Raw genomic sequence first — 12,230 nt, forward strand, 5'->3', positions numbered from 1 at the left:
TGTAGCATCCATATTCAAATCAGCCTTCTTGTATATATTCATGTAATTGGATGGCCTCAATCTTTAATTAACTGTATTTGTGTGGAATCTCAATTTACTCATAAGAAAGTAATATTTAATGTAGTTTAACGTTCACCTGCCTTTCCATGAAGGAAATGGATGAAATAGCACCTGATTAATTTTTCCATTAGCTCTTTCTTAATTTGAATCATGAAGAGACGAGAGAGGAAATCTATTTAAGTGCCCAACCTGAATGGAAGACAAATTCCTGAGTGCTCCTTAACACTTCTCACAATTAATCTATTTTGAGTTTCCAGAAAGTGGGCCAAGAACATAAATATTTTCTTCTTAGTGATCTCTGACCGAGACCCTGTTGGACTGTCCTGACCCTCATCAGGAACACTTGCCTTGCAGCAAGAGTCCAAAGAACTTCCATTCATTTCATTTCCCTGCGAGAAGGCTAAGAGGTCACTGAAGTATCCACATGGTTTTCTATTAAGAGAGAGCTCTTTAATCTAGTAGATACAGGAGCAGAATAAGACCCAGTGGTTGGAGGCTGAAACTGAATCAATTCAAGCTATGGGGAGTCATTTTAAATTTTTTTTTTTTTTTTTTCAAACCGGGAAAGTAATTAACCAAGGGAACATCTTCCATTAGCCTGATAGATTTTCTATCAGAGGCAATATCTGAATTAACGACTGGGGATGTTTCCAGTTTGACCACACAGGAGCAAGCAAGAGGAAGAGGACAACTTCTGCCCCTTGACTGTGCCACTGGCGAGACAAACCCAGGATGCTGGCTCAGCTCTGGTGCCAGTGTTGTATTTTAAATTCATATTTAAAAAAAAAAAAAAAAAACTGGAAAAAAAAAAAAACCTGGTTGAAAAATAGGAGAAGCACAAAGTAATTTAAGTTTTAGAAAAGCAAGAGGCCACGGGACATTTTAAAGATCAACTTTGCTTATCAAAAAATTAAAAGCCTGCCAGTATTTCAGATGACTGTCTGACATGGGAGAAGGATTGGTGCTGGGTGGAGAAAGGCACCATAAGAAACTGCTGCAGTGATCTGGATGCAGTCAAATCAGAAATAAAGCAATGAGAGGCCTTGAGCTGACACAGTGGAGTTCTCACATCCCTGTTCATTTCCAGAAGGATGGACATTCAACATCTCACTCTTCTTGCAGGAGAACTGAGACAAAGCTCATTTGACCACAGCAGGGACAGGCATTCTCCAAATGTCACCCACAGCCCACTGGACAAGAACTGGAAGGGCAGGCATGGTGCATAACTGCCTGCTGCATTTCCATGGGGCACAACCCTTTAAACATGAAGGGAAGACAAGTTCTGAACAGGGGAGGCAGAAACTGCCATTTTTGACAACATGGCCTAATTTCCATTCTGGTTAGGGATCCCATAAATCTGGGACTCAATTGTTTGATGAGCTGGAAAATAAAAGAGGAATTAACATTTTGAGATTCCTGGTGTTTCTGAAAGACCATAGTGGATTATCTGCAAGACTTCTGCATCAGTCACAGGGAAGTGTTTCTCAGCAATAGTCACTTCCAGCAGCCAAGCCTCTCTTAAGCCCTCTCTGATGACTCTCCAACAGCTGAATCATTTCTATCTGGCCACAGAGCAGGACAGTTGTTGGCATCAGCAGACTTCTCAAATCCTGCAGTTAAGATATTGCCATATCCTCAAAACATGAGATGGGAGTCTGGCTGAGCAAGTGTGTGACACAGCACAGCCCAGTTGTCTTTTCTTACTGTTATTGTGAAACCAGAGGAAGTGAGAGGGATATCTACAATAACAGGGAATTCACAGGACTTCCTATTGATGGTAGGTATCAATAAGAAGGTATAGCCAGAGGTTTTGCTGCTGCTGTTCAGGCAGCCCAGCAATGGAAAACAAAGAGAAACCCCAAGAGACTTGCTTTGCATCTGCCACGTGTTTCAGATGAGAGACAACCTGAAGGGATGCAGCTGAGATTGAGAAAGAAGCCTTAGGAGAGGGGCTGTGATGCTATGCTGCTTTGCCCAGTGGATGACCCAGCCCAGCTGTTATGAGTCCATGTGAAGCTAAACAGAAGTGCTCTGCAGTCCTTTGCAATGCTGCTTTTAGCAGCCTAGGAACACTGAGGGAAGGCTTCTTCACTGGTGGGGTTGACACACGTTCTCTGGCATTCTAAAATATTAAAAGCCATCACAACTAATGAGATGCAGCAAAAAAAAAAAAAAAAAAAAAAAAAAAAAGTGGTGCAAAAAAAAAAAAAAAAAAAAAAAAAAAAAAGTGGGTCATGCCCAGAGAGAAGCATATCACTTGCTGATTTGCTCCCACATTCCTAGAGACAAGTATCTGGGGTTTGGTGGTCTCTGGGACCACCAAAAATAATGGCTAGAATTCACAAGTAGGAATTCAGGTTCAACATGGAGGGCATGGAAAGAAAAGAGAAGGCACTGAAGAGTTAACTGTGGATGGCAAAGAGTATGCCATCATATGCCATTTGGAGGCAGAGTATGACCAGCTAATGGACTAATAAGATGTCAGTGTTATTAATGGGAAAACAAAGAAGCCATCATTAGATGATATCTGACAGGGAAGGGTCAACCATGCTAACAGATGCCACTGAACACTGAAAGAGAGTCAGGAGGCAGCTAAATAATGTAGTGCAATATCAGACACACACTGGTGACCAGCATGAAATGGAAATGAATCGATACAAAATAATGAGAGAATAATACACTGATTAGTGAGGACAGGGGTGGATTTCTGATCCAAGATTCTTCCCAAAAGACTGCTGCGTGCTCTAAGAATGATAAAACTTTAATCAGTTCATCAAGTCGCTCACTTAATCCAGTGTGAGTACACTCAGGGCTGGATGAAAGTACCTTCTGCGTCTGAAATTTAGGCATGGTGATTTCTGGGGCTGAGGAAACGTGCTCAGCTGTGGGCACAGGTCCAGATCCCAGAGTGAAGAGCCTGGGCAAGGGATTAGTTTGGAAGTGATCCCGCCAAAGCTGAACCAGAGGGATGATCACCTGCAGTTTTCTTAAGCAAAACAGGTGGAGAGTTTACATGAGTATAAGCTACTTGCTAAATCATTCACACAGAGAGGGAGGAAAGAGACATTTTGTGGTCCAAAAGCCACATATATTTGGTCAAAGGGCTACTGAATAGAAAATGCAAAACAAGGTGGGGTGGGGTCCAGAGGCAGGGTTGTCTTTTTTACCAGATTCTTCTTTCTGCCTGAACTTCCCATCTCCTTGCCACCAGTGGGACCCAACATCTTTCTTTGCATTATCCCAATTTCTGTGGAGATGGAGGAGTCTCTCAATTGAGTCTCACTTCTGGATCTTGGAGAAATTTAAAGATGGTGCAGCAGGAGGAAAGCTGCCAAGTCATAAAGACTACGGATTTCATTAGCCTACAGGTAGAACTGCCAAGAAGCACAAATTTCTAGCACCTGGGGAAAAAACAACACTAATAGAACTTGGTAGCGTGGGTGAGGAAGAGGCTTAGCTTCTAGCTTGCCTTGGCCACAGTGGTGCAGCAGGTGAGGACATCTTAGAAAAGCTTTCTGAAGTCAGGAGATTTATGCCTTATTTCCAAACAGAACAGATTTTGCTGAAAATGGCATGGATTTTTACCAGGTCAATATAATTTATGAGTAAATAGGAGATGTTTAAGTCTACTCCTACATAAATAGCCCCAGCAGGAAAGTAGTGGAGCCTGCTAAAAAAAAAAAAAAAAAAAGATCAATTTTTAATGAGTCTCCATCAGAAAAATGTAATATCAGCTGAAGAGATCTCAAATCTTTCCTACAGAGGCTACAGAAAGGACCCCATTGCATGCATCATTGCACATGGGCAGACTCGCTGGCTATACTCTTTCTGAAAGGATTCATACCAGAGCAAAAGTGAGGTTCACATATGTTTTTATTAATCATTGCTTTCAACTCTAATGTTATACAGAGTTATGAGACCACTGTTTGGAAAGTGGTTGTCCATATTATGAAAGAACCAAGGAAATCTGACAGTGTGTGAGCACAGCAAGCACGGCAGGTAGGACAGCAGCAGCCAGTGGGTTTTTGCAGCAGCTGCTCCCTACTACCTCATCTCTATACATGACACCCAAAATCCAGGCTGCTAGAGAATGCGACAGCAGTTTGGGGAGCAACTCAGAACACATAAGCAAGTAGGTATAGAGCACACCCATAGCAAACACCAGGGCAAAACTCCTTTGAGCTTTCGCAGCAAATGCCTTACTTTGCTCTCCTGCAGGAGCTGGACCACCTATCACAAAACAGCTTCATGAGCATCTCTGTTCCTCAAGCTCATACCACTTTCAGGAAAGAAACAAGGAAGGAAAAAAAAGCATCAAAGCTGGACTTTTCTACCATGAGCCAAGATTCACACAAAGTTCACCTTTTGTAGCATCAGAGTAGATGATTTCCACACCAAATAATCAGTTTTGACTTCATATTTCTTACTGGGTAAATAAAAATTTCTCTGGAGTAAGAGCAGCGCAGTAGGTAGGGAGATACCTTTCTACCATATGCGATCTGAAAGAGATGAGGCTTTACAAGAAGATGCTACAGAATTTCTCAGATTTGTTTCAGGACAAAAGGATTCTGGAAGAGAAAAGAGAAACTGAAACAGTTCTGTCAAATCTGATGCTGATCATTTCTCAACCGATGACCAAATGGAGGTGAGATTTGAAACTGATGTTTGAATACTAGGAGCTGCCATATCCCAGTAACTGAGATCTCCAAGCAGCTGGTGAGAAACACAGGTTCTGAAGACAATCCCCAGCTCCTAGGACAAGAGACAAGACCAAATCCCTCCTAGCTCTGCTGTCCTTTTCTGGACACACTCCAGGGCCTAATGTCTTTCATGTAGTGAGGGGCCAGAACTGAACACAGCACCAGAAGTGCAGCCTCACAGAGGGACAGCCTGCTGGCTGCACTATTTCTGACATAAGCCAAGAAGACCATTGGCATCCATTCCAATGGTGGCCATTGGTCTTCTTGGCCACCCAACCCACTGCTGCCTCACGTTCATGAACACCCCCAGCTCCTTTTCCTCTGTGCAACTTCCCAGTCACTCTGCCCCAAGCGTGTGGAGTTGCGTGGGGTGAACAATAAGGTACAGAACAAAAAGGCACATTCAGCCCTACACTCCAGCTTTCCATACCAAGCATTCCTTTCAGAACTCAAACTCTTAGTGCTCTCCTCTTGAATTTTTCATTAGCATCATACGCAGAGCTCTAGAGGTTAGAAATACCATCTCAGAGGCAAAATGCCATGAAATAAGATCACAATGCCAGACACAGGTTATAAACAACAAAATCTGAATTCTCAGTAAGGCCTGTGACTTTTTCAGCACCTACAGACACACTGGGAAGCCCACACAGATTTAATTCTATGCTTCTAGAAAGTTTTAAGGTAGAAATAAATGCTATTGCTGTAACACAACTGCCTACATCCAGGCTTGCAAGGACACAACTCTGAGGTCTGCTCAAAGGTAAACTGTTGAAAATCAGGTACTTTTTCCATTTCTATTATTGTTGCATCTGGGCAAGGAAAGGTAATACAAAGTCACTTTGAAGGAAGCACTTATTTATCTCCAAGTCTTCCTGGAGTTCAGCTGGTCATTGCCTTGCTAAGAGCTGCAGCTCACAGCACTGCACTGTGGCAAGGCTGCCCGAGCCCCCTCCCATTGCAAACCAGCATCTGTTACTCCTTTCCCCATGAAAGAAGCCTGTAGAAATTTCTCTGGAAATGGAGGAACAGAATAAGGAAAAGAAACTCATTGTTCCATCAGCACCAGCCAAGGCCAAGGAACAGAGACTATGCACGTGTCAATCACTGCTACACTGCAACTGGTCCCCTCCTCCCCAGGACATTTCCCCTTTGCAACAGGAGGGGAAGGAGCCCTCTCATCTCCTCCCTCACTGCCAGCACCATGCCTGTTTCCTGCCAAAAGCTGCTGGCTGCATTTTACATAACTTTATTGGTCTGACTTTCCAACTGGTTAACAGCCCTTATCAGCAAATAAAAGCCTCCAGCAGCAGATGAGCAAAGTGATTGAGAAAGCCATAAAAACAGAAAGGAGAAAGCTGTCTGTAGTTAAAGCAAGCCTCAGCTCCTGCTCCCCAGCAAACTCCCCCAGCAAATACAGAGAACTAGCAGGTTTATTATCCTCCCTTTGATTGTATGTCATTATTATAGCATTGTTTTCCCACATACCAATTCTGCCTTAGCTCCCACTTGCAATAAAACACACAGATTTGGGTTCTTTTTAAAGATTAATAGACACAACTACCCTCCTACTCCAAACTCATGAAGTGGCTGAATATCACTCTTGAAATTCCAAATTCAACATCATGACAGTTATCTGTCGGTGCTGAATGCCTGCTAAATTGTGAATTACGGTACAGTTTTGAGGAGGGAAAGGGCTGGCAGTGGACCAGTAGCACTATGGCCAAATTATGATGAAAAATTGGAAGAAAACATTAAAAAGATAAAATAATTTCCTTAGAATTTTCAAAAGGAAAAGAAATGAACTTTTGGCACCAAATGCTTTGAGAGGGTGAGAAGCTGCATGCTCAGAGCCACCATTTCAGGTGGGAGGGACCAGTGATGGTAAGACTAACAGGAACTTTGCTGAAATCCAGTATGGGCTTTCAAGATGCAAAAGAAGAAAAACACACAGAGCCCACAGGCACTAGGAGCTCTCTTGCTGATGCAGAAATGCTTCATTTTAGCTCCAGTTATGATGTCTGCATTTAGTATTCATTGCCATGTCACTGATCCTCATGAATTCCTCCCATGTGCGTGTGGCTCTCTCATCTGTTTCCATCAGCATCCTGGTGTAATTTATTATTAGTTAAGAATTAATATACACTTGGAAGTATAATGTTACATTTTTCTCTTATCTTCTGGTGCTCAGAAGCATTTCATGCAGCAGATCAAGCACTAAATCTGTCATGTAAACACATTATTTTGTCATGTAATGCATTATGATTGCACACTACCAGGAAAATGAAAAGCACTTAATGCTTTGTGTTTGATGTGTACTGTCAACAAAACTCAGGAAGAATTTATAAGGTGTTGGAGTTTAATGAGTACCTATTTAATAGGGTTTGCCGTATCATTCAAAAAAACATGGCTTTACAGGAGACATGTGATACAATGAATTTTGATGTGAATTATAAAGCTCGATCTAGATCTCCAGGCTTCTACACAGAAAAGATAATAAGACCCAGAGAGCTGTTTATAAGCAATAAATCATGACATTTTCTCTTGGAATATTCCTCTCTCTTCCATCAGGATTTGTGAAGCTGCAGGCACCATGTCTGAATGCACTATCTAGTATCTTTGTATAATAAAATTATTTCAAGGAATAACTCAGCTAATGACAGGAAATGAATGAACTAGAGAAGATAGAAAAATGAGCTGATGAAATCGAACATGAACTCTACTGAACACTCAGCTACTGTAAAATTTGTCAATATTTTGCTGTCACAGGACCTCCCTAGGCTTCATAACCCATACATTCATTTGGGCACCTCTCATCAAGCTTAGCAATCCTGCTACTTCTCTCCTCAGCACTGGAGGGGGTTTGCTCCTCACAAAGCCCTTCTGAAGGGAGCAACCACAGCAGAAGTGCTTCAGGGGAAAGCAGAGGCACTGAGTCACCCCCTACCCACATCTCCAGCTCACTCAGCTGTGGCCTTTGCAGTCATCCTTCCTGAGTGCTTTGCTGGTGCCACAGTTGAATCTCAGACACAGGCATGGAGATCACGCTCCCCATCTCTACCAGATTCTGTGCTGTGATACAGATGCCACGGAGGCCCATAGAGATGCTCATATCAATGATATTTGGGGTCCAGAGTTAGTCCTGGGACGCATCCATCCAGCAATGCTATTTAACCTAACTTTATAGACAAAGTCACACTACACTGTAAGTCTCTATGGCATGATTCCAGGTTGTTGCACACAATTAACAATGCCCTACTGAGTTCAGGAGCTCTCCCCACCACAGGGCAGGCTTCACTTCCTCTTGGGAGGGCTGCATCATGTTCTGGACCAGTGTCCTTCCCCCTCTCTCAGCTATGGAAGGAGCCAAGGGTAACTACACACCAAACAGAGCCATGTAAGAGCTCCCTTTGACCTCGTGGTACACAGTTCACAGGATAAAGTCTTAAAAACTCTCCTCAGAGGGCTGATGCAATTAAAAGCTCCACGTTGTTAATATTAACAAGATTTACTACTACCCATTTACAAATGATTTGCATTTTTATGCATTCTTTTAGCATGGATCATCATGAATTTCTTTGGTATTCATGAGGTTGCAATTTGTGTATTTCCATAATTACCTCATCATAATCTTCATTAGATAATGGACCAAGGGCATAAAACACCAAGTAAAATTCAAAAGCAGCATCAACTCACCAGTCAGTGAAGAGGCTGATTTTCCCTTGCCCTTGAAGCAGAGCTCACAGGAAAGCCCTAGGAAAGAGCCGTCCCCATTATCCGCTGAGCCTTGCAGGTCAAGAGAAAAAATAAAATCAGTGTTTGATCACAGAAATCTATGGGAATTTCCCTGCTCTCAGTACTAAAATCCATTGAGAAGTTCACTGCTGAACTTCTTGAGGATTGAGAGAACTGCATCTTGTGCACTACAAGCTAAGAAATAGTGATCCCTTCCCCGTGTTCTTGAAATAGGATGCAGCTGAGAGTTGATAGGCTCGTGCACACACCTGCTGCACACCAGGCCCAAGAACAGGTGGGGCAAACCCCCAGGACAGGTCACTGCCTCCCTCAAAGGAAAGTTTGATCACATCCAAAACTAGCTCAACCCCAAACCTCATGGATAATTCGTTACTGTACACAAAAGGAAAGAAGAAAGAGAAATGAATATTGTGTACGTAAAATCATTTTGTGCACTTAAGAATGGATATGAACAGATTTAAAATTAACTGACTTAGTTCACCACCAAACAAGTGATTTAAAACATCCAATAAATAATTCATCCCAGCAACATACATCACCACGAGGCTCAGTCTGTGACACAGAGCGTGTTGGGGGGGTGGTCTTTGTGAAAGAGACAACTCAATTCGGTGCAAAGTGAATAATCCAAAATCCCATAAATGATTCATCACTGAATTAAAAGCTATAGATTTCTCCATAGAAATTCTTTGCTCTACATTAAACATGCAGATGATTTTGTGGTGTGTATAACTACTGGATGACTTAGTTAAGAATGACACTCACTCCAGTAGTTGAGAGTAAATTTGAAGCCATGAATCTTCATAATATGTAAGTCTGAGTATTCAAGACTTGAGGACTGAAGAGGAGCCAGGCCTCCACTCTTTTTGTTTCAGATTACATAATTACAGATTGTTCCCTGCCGCAGCTATTAGATCAATACAATAGGAAAGGCGTTACAACAAAGGTGCGATGATGGAAGGACTGGCACAACAGAAAGGTGCTACAAAGGAAAGGAAGGGAAGAAGATTGCTCACCTACAACAGAAGATTCCAGATTCACAGGGGAAAGCTTCACCAAGAAGGGATCTGCAGAAAAAGATCTTTCCCCGCTGGCAGTCAGCCCTTAAATAAGGTCTAAGAGAGGTGCAGCCAGGCTCCAACCCTTCTGGTGGCACTAAATTGCCTTCACCTGTGCTCCCAGGGCTGACCAGGTCCTTTCCCAGCTGCTCAATCAGTGGTTCAGCCCGTGACTCAACAGTTCCCACACACCTGGTTTGGATGATTGATCTTTCTCCCCTTTTTCTACATGTTTAAAAAGTAAAATACAAAATAAATAAAACACCTTTTCTTGATTCAAAAAAAGTTGCAGCAGAACATGCAACTTCTTCTAAGAAAGAAAATAAGGCTTCCATTTGGGGAAGGGGTGGATTTCCTTCCCCTTGGAGAAGGGTCAGCATCTCAAATATTAAAGCTGATACCAGAATAACAGAATCACCCGAGGTGGAAAGGACTCTTAAAGGCCAACTGCTCCGACCCCCCTGCACTGAACAGGAACACCCACAGCTCCACCAGGTGCTCAAAGCCCTTCAGCCTGACTTTAGCTGTCTGCAGGGATGGAGCACCACCTTCTAGCAACCTGTGCCACTGCCTCACTGTCTTTACTGTAAGAAATTTTTCCTTATAACCAATCTAAATCTCCCCTGGTTTCAATATTTGAAACTATTTCCCTCTGTCGTATCCCAACAGACTGCTAAGGAGTCTTTCTCAATATCTTCCTCCCCAGTCTTCCCAATGCTTTTTGCCCACTCCAGGTTGCATCTCTCCTGCACCCTCAGCTTCAAACCAGTGAGAACCCTTAAGCTGACGTTGCCAAAGGGCAGGAAATGATCCTTCCCACCAAAGTATTCCCTGCAGGAACCCCCCCCTCCTTAATCTCAGTACATCACTTCCACAGCCCCTTTACATTAGTTCAGCTGTTTCTCTGCAGCTCAACTTTGCCATCTGCTGCCATGTCTGCAGCAGCACGTCCCAAATCCTCTTTCCATCAGACTAAAATTTTCCACTTTTTCGTGCATTCATCTCACATGGCACAGTTATCTCTGCACTTTCCCCAAGTCCCATGATGCTATTTATTCTTATTTCTAATTTCCTATGTGCTCAGCTGCATTCTTCTCTTCTGCTTGCTCCTTCTTAAGCTCCAATTAGAATCCACCTTTGGAACCCAGAGATTTATTTATATTAACCTTAAAAAATGCCTAGAAAAGCACATTAACGCTGAGAAACAAACCCTGAGACATAATGGAACATTCTGCTGAGATGGAGAGGGACCATCAGAGCAGTCAGCTCCAGTAAAGTCTATTAAGAGAGGTCTCATTAATCTCAGAATGATACTTAATTCTTTCCTTGGAATTCTCTTTAGAGGATTTGTACTTGTAACTCAGTGTCCACCTCTGTTTCTCATTGTTTCTTCCAGTTGTTTGTTTTTTGTTCGTTTTTTTCCACTAGCCAATCTCATGTCCCAAAATACTCAGATCAGTCCTTTTTAACTGCTTTTCTGTACCTGCTCCACACTAATTGAGTGGTTCAGTCATGATCTCTTCACATCAGATCCACTTCACACAATTTAATTCACCATTTTGATGAAGGAGGGAGGCTTGCATTGGCAAGCACAGCAAGCACCACAACAAGTACCCTACAAAACAACAGCACAAGCCCTACAGCAACTGCAGGGCTGCTTTTCTCCAAGTTTTCCCATCCCCAAGCACCAGTCACTGAAGGACCTTACAGCTTTTATTTGTTTGAGGATGCTCACAAAAGGGTTTTCTTGGCTTCAGTGCTTTATGTTTGGAGGATCAAACACACTTTCTTAGCTCGTATTTCTTCTGCCCTTCCACATCTCCCCAAAGCAGGACCTTCCAGACCAGCAGCCAACCCTGCTCTGCAGAAGTCTTCAGTGCAGAGCTAATTAATACCTGCAAATAGATTGGCCCAGTCCTGCTAATTGGAAGAAAAAAAAATAAAACAAAGCCAGCTATTTTGGTTGTGTTCTCATAAAGGAAAGCATAAAAACTGCATGGTCCAGCAATGCAGGACCAGTATACTCAGCAGGGTCTTGAACCCAGGCAAGACTGAGCAGGAGCCCACAGAGGAACCTCTTCTGCCTCCACAGACCTCATGCAGCCCCATGTGGGCTGGGAAGATATGCTGTGGAGATAAAATTCTCACCGCAGCCTCAAGTGTGACTGGAGGGGAAGTCCAGGCCTGCCACATTTTGCTCAAATGATGCTTCCATCACATGCTCTCAGCTCAAGGCCTCCTTTCCTGAAGTTGCTGTAGCAGGGACTGACAACTGCAGGCAATGGAGGTAATGGGTTTGAACCATTTCCTGTGCTGATCCCACAGAGCTGCTGAGGACTTCAGTGATACAGATGAACGATGCATCCCACAGACGACCCCTCCTCCAAGCAAGACCCCATAGCCAGCCTCTCTGCACTGACCCTGCCAGGCAAGACCATCAACACAAGCTATATTTTAGAGGCTAAATCTCATCCCAGCTGAAACACCATTTTGCAGCTTGTCATGATGAGGACAAAAAGGCAAATGTATTCAAATGAGTGGAGATCCCCTATGCACGCTGCTGGAGGAGACAGGGATTTACCAATGAGTGGTGGGGAATGTTATGGGGTTGGACTTCTGGGTCATTTTCCATCTCTGGAAATGCTGCAGCACTTCTTTGGAG

The 12,230-nt window shown here is 43.1% G+C and overlaps 1 long non-coding RNA gene across 1 annotated transcript; it reads right to left on the reverse strand.

The window, feature by feature from the left end:
* Nucleotides 1-6,778: 6,778 nt before the first annotated feature.
* On the reverse strand, nt 6,779-9,648 carry LOC122185720. Its single transcript, XR_006180960.1, has 3 exons — nt 9,527-9,648; nt 8,454-8,543; nt 6,779-6,865 (listed from the first exon to the last, which is right to left on the reverse strand). It is a non-coding gene; the product is annotated as an uncharacterized LOC122185720 (long non-coding RNA).
* Between the last annotated feature and the right edge of the window lie 2,582 nt (nt 9,649-12,230).

Source organism: Lagopus leucura, unplaced genomic scaffold, assembly GCF_019238085.1.
Source record: "Lagopus leucura isolate 7727_CA_CO unplaced genomic scaffold, USGS_WTPT01 Super-Scaffold_100030, whole genome shotgun sequence".
Classification (NCBI taxonomy): domain Eukaryota; kingdom Metazoa; phylum Chordata; class Aves; order Galliformes; family Phasianidae; genus Lagopus; species Lagopus leucura.